Here is a 12,534-nt window from a genome sequence, read left to right as displayed (position 1 = left end):
CCTGCCTAATGCCCCCGACGCCTACAATAATATTAACAGCTGGAGGTCAGATCTTGGATACAGATCTTGGCTGCAAGATGCACTTTCCCCACCTTGCTGAATGCCCCCACCAGGCAGACTCTCGTTGAGTTTAGCCTGTCTGTTTTCTATGTTCGTCCTGTGGTCCCCATACACAGAATGCAGAGAAGGAAGCAATGGGAGGGACAGATCTGAAGAATCGAAATAATGGCATTCTAGAATTTGGAGCTGGAGGGATGAGCACACGGCTTGTTTGCATTTTACTGATGGGAAAAACTGAGGCACGCAGGGGAGAGTTACAGCCAGTTCATCCCAGAGCTGGAGTGAGAATCCAGGCCTGCTGACCTGCCCCAGTTCTGGTCTTTGGGCCTCAGCATCTCAAACAAGGGGACTCATACGAGCTTCCCAGTAAGGCACTGCCAAGCTAACATGGGTCCCGTAACAGGCTGGCTACGTTGCTCTGAGGAAGTAAACACTTGGCTGTAAAGGGAAGCGAACGTGAGTGGAGTTGTAGATGTGCGTGCGTTCTCTGCTCTGCCCTAGGGAGGGGATGGCATCCTGGGGGCAGGCCTCAGGGAACACAAGAACAGGAAAACGACATCGCCCTCATCCTAACCCTACCCTGGAAACCCTATGCTGTCCCCATCTACTGATAGGCAACACATCTTAAAGAAATTCTTGTTTCTGTATCCAATTGTTCCAAATAGGTCGCGGAATGGAAATGACTAGGGTTGTTGCCACGTGTAACCATCCTCTTGCGGCAGCTGGCCTCAGGGCTGGGGGCTGCATCAGATCTGATCCCTAGTAGCATGCTGCTAACTTAGCAGAGGGGAAATTTTGGGGGGAAGTCTTTTGGGAAGCGACAGAAGTACCAGGAAGGCAGGAGAACTATGTTTGGAAATTATGCCCCAGACAGTGGACACCCAGGACACTGCCAAAGCCTGGGTGGGTGCAGGGTGGGCACCCTGCTTCCCCGCTGCATGGCCCCAGATGCTGCGCCCCCTTCTGGTGTGGCTGCCGTGGGCACTGTCAGAATGAATGAATTCGCCTTTCTGTTCCGAGGTGCTCGCTCCGGGTGTACCGTCTGCTTGGCGCATCTGGAGCGGCCAAGCGCCCACTGTCCCCTGAGCCCCGGCAGGGAGAGGACTCTGAGCGGGGGCAGCCACGTGGCCAGTGGCCACTGAGGTCCCGCTGTGGTGGTGAGGCTTCAGGGGCCCTGCTCTCAGCCTCGCTTCACCTCCTTTTACCCAAAACCTACATTAATGGGGCTTCTGGATTCCGGGCTTTGCCTCCCATTAGAATAAAAAGACCCAGTCCTTTCCATCACTTTCTCCTTGGGGTGAATGAGCAGCAATTGCGTTATTTTCCAGAACCCTCAGCCTATTCCTCTTACAGCGGATGCTACACTGGCACTTTTTTGACCTGCACCTGACGGCGGGACGTCGCCCACCCGGTGAGCCCCTTGCTTCCCTGGAGGCGGGGTCCTCGGGGGGGACAGGGTCACAGCTGTGGGTCCTGGGCATGCTCAGTTCCTCTCTCCTTTCCCCTTGGAACACCCTGGGGTGAAGACGCCCCGCTGAGGATGCAGGGCCAGCTCAGGGGGCCGGCCTGCACGCACCTCCCGGACAGTTTCCTGATCCTTCGGCAGTCAGTTTGGCGCTGGCCATGGTGGCTGCATGTCCCTGTTGTCACAGCCACCAGTGGCTGCCAGTTTCTGTTTATAGCACATTTCCTAGGTGCCAGGCAGTGCCCTAAGCATCGAACTTGAATTAGTTCATTTAATCTGCTCCTCTGGACGAAGGAGATGACTGCTGCCTAAAGCCATGCAGCCAGTGAGGGGCTGGGGTCTGAACCCAGACCAAACCCAGTCTTTCCCCACCATCCTAGGCTCTTCCTCAAAATAGCATTCTCATCTCAACCCCGCCTCCCCCACACATACAAGGAAAGAGAGACAGGTAACTAAATCCCAGGCGCAGACATTCCTGAAGTCGTATTTGGGGGCTTTTCTTTCTTTCACTAATTTGTATTCAGTGTGTCCAGGGGCTAGATGTTCTGAGAACCAGCTGATTCTTAGGGCACCTGGCCTGCCTGACCATCCAGGGCTTGGACCCTCTTGGAGAGACAGGCCGCAGGGCGGCGGCCCAGGGTTCTCTCGGTGAGCTGAGAGCAAGGGACAGAACTGTGCTAAGTACTCTCCAAGTGCTAGAGACGCACTAAGAGCTTTCTGTACATGGGCATCATGGCACTTAATACACCAACCTAATGAGAAAAGCAGCGGCTACTTATTCTGAGCTTGCCACAACAGGGAGGTGGCCCTCGTCGCTTCCATCTTGGAAGATGCAAAAGGCAGAGGGGTGGGAAAGTTTTACAGGGGAAAAAGGGAGCTTCTTGTGTGCCATGATTAGAGGCAGTTGTCCTTGGAAGCTGGAGGTGGGCTAATCAGAAGTGGGTGTTCTTCTTGGTTGGTTAGGGGAGCCTGTTTGGCTTTCTCTGGTTGGTCCTAGGTTGGAAGCAGGGACAAAAATTAGGGAAGCTGTGAGTTATTCTGAAAGTCCTTGCTATTTGGAGTCTACTGTTACAGAAATTATTGTTCGGCTTCCTGGATTGTCACTAGAGAGAGCAGCCAGGATTCCTGCAGGCTGGCTTCCTGCGCTGGTTACGGTGGGTGAGGGTTGTGGGTCGAAGTTCTACTTCTACGTATGGTCCGGCCATTGTGCTTGTGTGTTTACACTCTCTCAGCCCTTAATCCCCACAGCAGCCTACCTCACAGGTGAGGAGACTGAGGCCCAGGGTGGCCACGTAAGAAGCCTGATCTCCCTCAGCTGGGATGGGTAGGCGCAGCCACGCCTGCCCGAGCCTTGGTTCCACATTCGTTCCCCCTTTAATCCATCCTCACACACCAGCCAGGGATCCTTAAAGTCATGTATCAAATGGCCCCACTCTCTGGCTTAAAACCTCCCAGGGCTACTTCCCATTCTCTTGGAATAAGACCCCGCCTCCACCTGAGACCCACAAGCCGTCTCCAGCCCCTGGTGCCTCCCCAGATGCTGCCTTGCCCCACCTCAGGGCTCTCCCTCTTGTCCTTCCCTCTGCCTGGCACGCCTGGTCCGCAGCGCAATCAGGGCACAGCTCAGCACCCCATCCCCCCTTCATTACCTGCCGGGCACTTCTCGCAGCCCGAAACCACGGGGGCTTTTAGTTGTCTGTGTGGGACCTGCCTCCCCTAGCAGACTGGGAGCTCCCTGAGGACAGGGAACGTTGACTTACCCATTCTGTTGTGTGCTCTGGGTCTGGCCTGCAGCAGGTGCTCAATAAATAATCCTGTGAATGAATCAGTAAGGGAGTCTTTTTCTCCTTCCTCCCGTGGCTGCTCGTCACATTCCTAAGCAGGTGCTCCAGCTTCCCCCCCACCCCCCGCCGTGAGGGAAAAGGTGACACGCTGAGCCAGCTTCAGGCTGTGATGGTGGTGGCTGCCTGTGGCCCCCTTCTTTGAGGTGAGCTGGGCAGTGACTAAGCAATCAGCCCTCAGCCCTTGAAGCCCGTTTCAGCCTGCCGCCACCTGGAGCGGGGAGCCTCCCCCTCCCGCCCACCTTCCTTCCGGCTCTCTGTTACTCTGAGGTGGGGTCTCTCCATGTTTCAACAAAATATAGGACACACTAAATGCAAGTTAACAGAGGAAGGAAAAGATCCCAAATACAACTTCAGGGATGTCTGTGGCTGGGAATTATCTACATGTCCCTAGGGACATGGCTACACAGAGCTGCCTGTCCTGTGTCCCCCAAGCCACAGCAGCTGCTCCTGGGGAGCCACTCCACGTACAGCTGTCCGGGTCACGTCCTCCCGGGCTGCAGATTAGCAAACTGAGACCCAGAGGGTACAGCCATTTGCTCGGGTCAGTGTCTGTGACAGCGCTGGGGGCAGGACCCGGTGCGGGACGCTCTCCAGGACGGCTGGCGGCTCTAATTACAAGTGGGTCCCGCTCAATGGCACCTGGAAACCAGGGAGACAACGGGGGCGTGGCCTGCAGGACCCACCTCGGTAAGATGGGAAATGAGGAGGTATCTTTGTGGCACCCTTAACTGTCCCTGTCTAAGACTTTCCACCCTCTCTCCACCAGCTTCTCCTTCCACGCCTCTTCCTGGATGGAGCAAGCTTTCCCCGAGACTGCTTATTCACCTGAAGGAGCAATGACTAATAGCTATAGCTTGAAGAACGGCTTTGACTCTAATGCTGGGGCTAAAGCCAGGACGGTGAAGTCCCTGTATCAGCCTGAAGCCGCTGTCCCCTACCCCTTTGATGGTCCATCTGTCCAAAGTTGAGTGCATTTCACTTTGCACTGAAAACTGACTCCCATTGTAAGTCAGCCACAGGAAGAGACAGACTCATGTCCTGCTCCACATGGCCTGATTTCAGCCTTGAAGTCTCGGTGGTTGGTGCTGACGTCACCCAACCGAGACCTGACATGAAACTATGACAGCAGGCTAGGGGGAACTTGCTGCGAGGGCGGAGGAGAGGAAAGCGCCAGTTCTGTTTTATAACACTGGAGAGGTGAGCACGTGCAGCACGGGACCAGAAGTCAGGAAATTGCTGTTCTATTCTTGGCTCTGCAAGGGGCTTGCTGTGTGTCCTTGGGCCGGTTACTTCCCCTCTCTGAGCTTCAGTTTCCTCATTTTATCAAACCAAGTGGAAGATCCTCAACCCTCCTCTTTTCTCTTCTGAAGAGCCTGTGATTCTAGCTTGGTCTGTGACCATGAGAGAAGAAACCAAAGACCTAGTTTCGTTTCATAACTTGGGCCCCGCGGCACTTCCCCGTTGGGGCTGGGAGTAGGACTAGGTGCTCACTGTGAAGCTAATCTGAGTTTCAGGAATGTGGCCACCAGCCTCTGCGGTCGAAACCTCACCAGGGAGAGGATGGACAGATGTGGGCCCAGAAGAAAACTTCGTCCTGCCACCCAAGGGCTGTGATTGGCACCCAGGCATCGATGGGTATTCAGACTGGAGCTTCAGCTTTTGAAGGCTCAAGTGTCATTAGCCGCTGTTTTCGATCAATGGAACACAGTGAAAGCAACAAATAAGAACGTCCATTTGCTGGCAATTTCGGTCGTTTGTGGCATTTAATTAGCATAATTGATCTGCGCTGGAACTTTTTCCTTACCTGAATTTAAAAATACATCACCGCCCCCCCACTCCAATACATCTGAGAAATTTTCTTTTTTTTTTTTAATGAGGTTTTAACTAAAGCCCAATATCAAAACACCATATAATACTTTTATCTCATTGAAGACATTTGATGCTTATTAAAATATGATTGCTTTAAGGCTTATTTTGATTTTTTTTTGCCCAAGAGTGTATGCAGAGCCTTGCTGCTCAGATAATAACAAAGAAACCTTAAACATGAAAAAAACACATGAAAGGTGATATGTTCCCCATTAGTCCCAGTATCATTTCTCCAGGATTACTGCTTTCCAAATATAGCATTAGTTTAAAAATAAAAGACCGTTTACAGTAATGGGACACTTGCTACGACTTTGGAGCATACGGGCCCTCCAAGGAGCTCGCACAATAGCTTCATTAAGCGGGAGCAGCAGGGGAGAGGCCTGCCTTAGAAAACCCCCCAGCACGCCGCCTCAAAGGCCCCCCGGATAGGCCGCCTACCCTGACCCAAGGCCCGTGTCTAACAAGCCTCCTAATTCCTCTTTCAGAACTGCTTTTTTTGTGCATGGTTTCTTCCAGGGATGAAAACATTTTGGAAGTTGACAAGTAATCAATTGGGTGCCACCCAGGAAGAGAAGCGACGCCCTGGAACTCTGCATTCTGGCCTTGTGCGTGGGAGAGAGCGTGGCTGCCATCCATGGAAAAGGAGCCTTTTGGGGTTTTGGGGTCCCTTTTGTCCTGGGAGATCCAGGGGCAGCAAACTGCAGATAGAAAGGTTTAAGTCATTCAGGAAGTGCATGTGTCTAAAAGCTTGGCTTATCTGACCCAGACATGTAGTGTTTTTTTGTTGTTGTTTTGCTTTGTTTTTTTGCTAAGGACAGTTCAAGTCCATTTTCTGTTGCATGGACTAGTCTAGGTAAGGGACAGGACAGTCATGTGCATAGAAGGGCTCTCTCAAGTGCAGTGAGGGCCACTCCTGTTTGCTTCCCTGGTTGGCCTGTGTCAAGCACCCACCGGAAGCTGTCAGCCTGCTGAGGGCCCCTGAACAGACTCATGTTGCACGTTTGCTATTTTGGTCCAACAATGCAGGCCCCTTCCGGTTTTGGGAGCCGGTCTCCGGGCACTCATCAGGCACCCAGCTTGGAGAGGCCTCAGAGAGCCAGGGAGCAAGCTTCTAGCCTGAGGGCAGGGAGAAGCTGTCCTGGTTTTAAATCCCCAACTACATGCCAACCATACTTTGTTGTCAGCAGAGAGGGGAAGATCAAGAGGGAGCAAAGGAAGAGAATGGAGAGGGGGTAACAAGAGCTGAAATTTATTGCCCTGAAGCTTGCATTCTCCCCGGAGGCAGGTGGCACTGCCCACTGGGCAGAGGCTCTGCTTCCCGAGGCCCTGCCTTTGCTGCAGTGAGGGTTCCGGGCGTGGAGGCAATTAAGGCTGGTCAGGGTGGGGGTTGGGGGTGGTGTCTCTGTGTCCATTTTGGACTGTCCAGATTGGGACCTCATTGCCTGACCTCATCCAGTTCCTGCTCTTGATGCTCTGAATTCCTCCTTCAGGCCAAGAATTGCTTGCCACCCCTTGTGCTGGGAGACCAGAGCTGGCACGGAGCAGGGCCAGCTCTCTTGAACTGAGAGAACAGCTCCTGCGGGTCCCACGAGGGGACCAGAGACCTTGAGGGCAGAGCCAGTCCTAGGCTGGGGGATGTGTGAGAACTGTGAGGACTGCTTCCATTTATCGAGCACTTACTATTGACCAGGTTCAGAGCTCAGGGCACTCCAGGGCTCTCTCCTTCAGCCCCGACTAAAGGCAATCTTGCCATGCCTCACTCACAGGGAAGGGAACGAGGGTTCATGGAGGTTGATTCACTCGCTCAAGCTCACACGGCTCCGGAGGGGGCGGCAGCCTGGCCGCTGCACCTGCGCCTCAGCCCCTATGCGGAACCATCTCCCCAGTCTCTCATGTCTCACAGACCTGAGCTCCCAGCAGTGGCTCAAAGGGCCCTTTGGGTGTAGCAGGCACAGTTAATCCCTTTGGAACTATGCTTACCTTGGTGTCCCTGCATTTTTTCTGGAATTCTCTTTCCTTTGGAGATGATCGACAATTACAGGCATGGAACATGCAACCAAGAGTTACTGAGCACTCTGCTGCTTGCCCCTTGATGCCCTGAGGAGACGTGCTGCTCAGCTTCAGACACGCGTGGTGCCCGCATGGGTGGTGAAGGAGAGTGTTGACCAAGAGCCATGGTCAATGGTTCAAAGAATGGGACGGTTGCCAAAGACTTTGCATCATGAAATGGAGGGGCTGAGATTTACGTTAGAGATCACAGATGGGAAAACAGGGATGGAAAGCAGGAAAGACATTCCTTCAGAGTCATCCAGCTTGTTGAGAACAAAGCTGGGGGCAGAACTCAAAGGCCTCCACACACCTCGCCTCTCATTCATTCCTCTGGGTCCGTAGTGGCTCAGAGACTGAGAGGAGAACAGGGGATGGCAAACTCTTCAAGGAACTGGGGACTCCAGTGGGACATTGAAGGTGTAGGAGCAGGTGACTGGGAGGGAATGCGAGGACCCTGCAGAGAGAGGAAGAGACATGCTCAGGATGTGGGGTATGGGCTGGACGGTACACGTACGGCACCCCCCAAATCCACTCCTACTGATGCACAGAGGCCGCCGGGAACGCTGGGTTGAAGAGGATTCTGGGATGAAAGAACCAGGACCAATTAGCAATGTCAGCCAGAACCTTGGGGAGAAGGAAGTGACCTTCTGCCACATGCTTGTCATCCCTGGCATAAGGTGAGCTTAAAGGACAGTAACACGTGTTAGCCTTTTTGACCTCCGGATTGGGGGCTGGAGGGGGCGTCTCACTGCTATTTATTAATTTCTCTTTTTTACTCACCGGGTGCTGATGTCAGCACATTTCTGCCGTCTCTTCCTTGGGATCCGTTACCTGCCCAAACCCGGAGGCCCTGCAGGGGAGGAAGTGGGTCCAGCAGTCGTGGGGGGTGCGTGCAGGGCGCGGGTGCAGCTGGGATTTGGAGAAGCCTCTCACCTCCTGCATTTCAAATGGGCTCCCGTGGCTGCGGCCGGGGGATGCCACGTTTCTGCTGAGTCAGAGCCACTTCAGACTGGTCACCTGTAATGAGCGAGATTTTCCTGGAAACATTACCATAGTGGACGCGGGGACTGCCCAGGTAACGCAAGAGGACACACTAAAAGCCAAAGGTTATGACTTGATCTGAGCATTGGCTTTGAAATATTCAATGCTCCTCTGGAAACAACTTGGGTCCGTGCTGTCGTTCAACTTCCGAGACAGAGTCAGTCCAACAGGAATAGTTGGACTGGGCAGTTTGGGGGTGGGGGGTCCGTGGGGCCCTTTGGCTTACACGGAATAAAGCACAGGTGAGAGAGCCTGGTGCACGGAGGCCGGGCGCCCATGTGAGTACCAGGCCCCTTTGTCTAAATTCCACATGGTCCCTCTGCAGTCAAAACAAGAGCCCCCGCCAGCCGGTGGGCAGAATGAGACTTCCCAGGTTGTGATCCTTTTCGCGTTTCCCGTGGTGCACCTACCCGCCTCGGGAGTGTAATCTGACCTACCAGTGTGGAAGGCTTGGGGGCTTTGAACTTGCCCTACATCAAACACGCCCCCTCCGCCACGCAGGAGAAAGCCCTAGCCCCTCTGCCACAGATTCGGAGGGCATTTGATTGTCTAGAACACATCAAACAGCCTAAGTCTCCCTTGTAAAAGTTTTACAGGAAAATCCTTGAAGACCAGGCCAGCTGTCCTCTTCCTCTCCTCCCCCTTAAGCTCCAAGCCCGGCCCGTACCCCCCATCCTCACATGCCGGTGCTGGTGGACCGACAGGAGCGGAGGGAACCTCAGCCTCGCCTCATTACACTTGCAGGCCACGGCTTGTGGGATCCAGTGATTTGGACATATTTTATTTAACCAGCTTAGTAAAAGGTAATATTCAGCAGCTGTGATCTATGGCAGAATTACAATTTTCAGGGTCAAGGAGGGATTTTGATATTAGGAGGTTGGGCAGAATTGCTATGAAATCTCATGAGCTGTCTTTAAAAATAAATGAGAAAATAGGTTATCCAAGAGTCATTGTAAGGGAAAAATCAATAGGCAGTGTCTATTCACTTGGGCTATCAAAATCCTTGAAATTTGAACAAAAGTTTCACGTTTAGTGTACTGTAGGTTTTGAAATATCAGTGCTGGAGGCTCGGGGGGTACAAATTCATTGTGCTGTGCATCCGAACGAGGCGAGCCTTGTGAAGCGGCTCAGCTCCCTCGCAAGGCGGGGGAGTGTCTTGGTGACCAGACCAGACCAGACGGAAAAGACAGAACTGTTTTGTTCAAGGCAGGCAGTCTACCCACGAACACTGAGAGACGCCCGAAGCGCCAGGAGCAGCAGTGGCCGGTGGCTCGGCTCCCCTTCAAGGCCCCACATCTTGCCCAGCAGGAGGGACAGTTCCACGTGTCTTCTACCCATGAAGCCCACAGTGTCTCTGCCCTCAGATGGGAGTAAATGATAATATAACAGGGAATTTCCGAGTGGTGAAGTCTGGGCTGAGTAGGTCGCTTGGAATGATAGACCTTGTCTCCCATCCATTCATTCCCAATCTACAAATATCTTCTTCCCAGTGTTACAAATGGCTTCAGTTTCCCTCAGGATGCCATTTCCTTGGCACTGGATAGGCTCACATCAGCCCAGCCAACCACGGCTGCCTCACCTGTCCAGGCCTCCCTGTGCTTGCCTTCCACTGGCAGGTAATTGCCAAGGAGCCGCTGGGTCTCCCTCACCAGCCCTGCTCCAGAGCGGAGACTCTGTTTTAAGATTCAGTGCTGTTCTCCAGTGCCTGGTGCCAGGTCTGACAGCTAGTGTTAAAAAGTGATTTTTACAACGTTTTTTTTTTTTGAGATGAGTACTTTTTTAATGAATGAAGAAATGAATATGTTCCTTTTATTAATCGGAGAGATTTCTGAGGTCTTTTAAGGTCCTAATCATAAGGAACCTTCAAAGAAGACAAAACAAAAACACCAAAATTCCCCACCGCCAGTAGTAGTTGGGCACCACGATGTTACAGCTCCTGTAATCGGAGGAGGGGATGGTGAAGGTGTATTGCATGCCCGGCTGTGCTTTCCACAGGCTACCGAATCGAATTTTCACGTCGGTCCTTGAAGTGGGTGATATGCACCCCAGGTTGCAGCTAAGGAAACTGAGGCTCAGGGAGGGGATCCGGAGATGGTCCCAACCCATCAAAGAGGGAACCAGAGCTCCCATCCAGATCTGCAGTCGCCCTGTGAAGCCATCTCCCTGAGCAGTTTAAGAAGAAAAAGGAAAAAACTGTATTCAAAAGCAACCTTGAAAATGCTTCGTCTAACTTTCACCATTTAAAAAAAAGAAAAAGACAGTGTCTATAGTCATAGTACAGAAACTGTAGCAAAGCACAGACCTGAAGATTTGTAACTCCTCTTCAGTTAGAAATAGAATGAAAATAAGATAAATAAATCAAACGCAAAAGATGGGACTAGCAGACTTTGGAATTAGGCATTTTATTTAACTCATCAAACAATACAAGTTAGTTCAGGAAACAACAATTAAAATGTATCACTTGTGCTAACGATAGGTAGGACCACATTTCCAAGAGATCTAATGAAAATAAATGCTGGAAATAAATTACTTTGTAGACTACAGCAAATAAATAGATTCACACGCACAAAAATAACCCTGTGGATATTAGCGGAAAAAAGTGAGGCGAGGAGACCTTTAGAGCTGGGGGAAATTGGAACTTGAAGCTAATGCATGAATGAGATGTAAGAAACAGCAGCACGTTCATGAAAATTAGCAACCGACATTCTAACTCCTTCCCCACATCCCCTTGGTTTTAGGAGTGATTTCGCCCGATCCCCGAGACAGGCTCAGAACACCGCCCCAACACCCACAGTCTCTGATCCGGATAATGTAATCGCGCCGTCATTAGGAACCATGAAATTGCAATTCCTCGGGGAAGGAGCGCTGCTGCTCACTTAGACAGAGAAGAGCGATTAATTAGCAGATCTCGGTTTAAAGTGACTATGTTCTACACGGGTTCTAATCCCACTCTGGAGCAGCTCTCAGGCCTAATGAATTATCTGGAGGAGGTTGAGCTGAAGCCAGAAATGATCACTCAATATGGAATGAAGTGAAATACGATGAACGTAAAAAACCAAAACTTTAAAATGATAGTGAGATCACCCACGATGGGGGAAAGGCCGTAGAAGAAGCCAAATGAGGTTCATTAATTTTTCCTCTACCCGGAACTGACGCCAATGAATACGCAATTGGGATTCCATGTGACACAACTTGATCTAAATGACGCATTCAATCATTCCATAAATGTTATCTTAAAGTGACAGCTCTTTCATAGAGTATGACAGACTGCTACTTTGGCCCCATTCAACTTTGGATACCTGGGTCCTCAAACGTCAGGTAGGGCAGACAGAAGGCTGCACCTGGGACCCCCAAGATGGTAGCTTTGGAAACAGTTCTGAAATGGAGATACCTTCCCCTGGAAGTGGAATGGAATTTTTACCATTCTCACGAGGATGACATCTCTGAACCCGAACCTGGTTCGCACCCACCTTCCTCGGTGCTGGTACCTTGGCACCGAGTTCTGAATCCCAGGATGCACCGGAAAATCAAACGGATGGTGCAGAGAGCAACCAGTGGTCTGTGCACACTGTGAGCCTCGGCTCCCAGGCCGGCTGGTGCCTTTCTGTTTCACAACTTGCTTGGATTCCAAATTAAATCCCTTTGGGGACTGACGCCTCTATTCTGTGTATCTGGGGGTTTTTAACTGGGGCTTCAGTTCTAGGACATAACACCTACAGAGGCTGCCTGGGGGAGAGGGTGCCTTACAGTGGGGGCTACGCCCGTGAGAGAGGGGCTGAGCCCCGTTTAAGAAAGAAGGGCTGGGCCTCCAAGGCCAAGGATGGGCAGCACACACTGGATTCTAAATCTCTTAGGGGTTTTCTCCATGTGCCCGATCATGACATGCCCATGAGCGAGGGAGGGATGAGCGCTGTGTTCAGGTTTGGCTTCCTGACGGGGAAATGGGTGCTCGGCAGGGGAGGTGACTCATCCGGCAGGACCGCCTCGTAATTTGTTCGACCCAAAGCAAAACGAAAATGTGGAGCCCCTTGTTCAAAACATAAGAAAAAAGACGCTTCCTCCTTTCTTCCCTAGCCAGTCTGTCTGTCTCTCAGCTTGTCAGTGTTCTAAATTTCCTAATGCCATTTGAAGTCAAAATTTTACATGATTAGCATAGATTTTCCCATCCGCTTTTAGATTGTGCAGTGCCAGTTTTAAAGGCAGATATCA

This window comes from Pteronotus mesoamericanus, unplaced genomic scaffold (genome assembly GCF_021234165.1).
Source record: "Pteronotus mesoamericanus isolate MK-2021 breed Mesoamerican mustached bat unplaced genomic scaffold, CSHL_Meso_final contig_657, whole genome shotgun sequence".
NCBI lineage: Eukaryota > Metazoa > Chordata > Mammalia > Chiroptera > Mormoopidae > Pteronotus > Pteronotus mesoamericanus.
The sequence above is the reverse complement of the archived record's forward strand: the minus strand, read 5'-3'. Positions refer to the sequence as shown.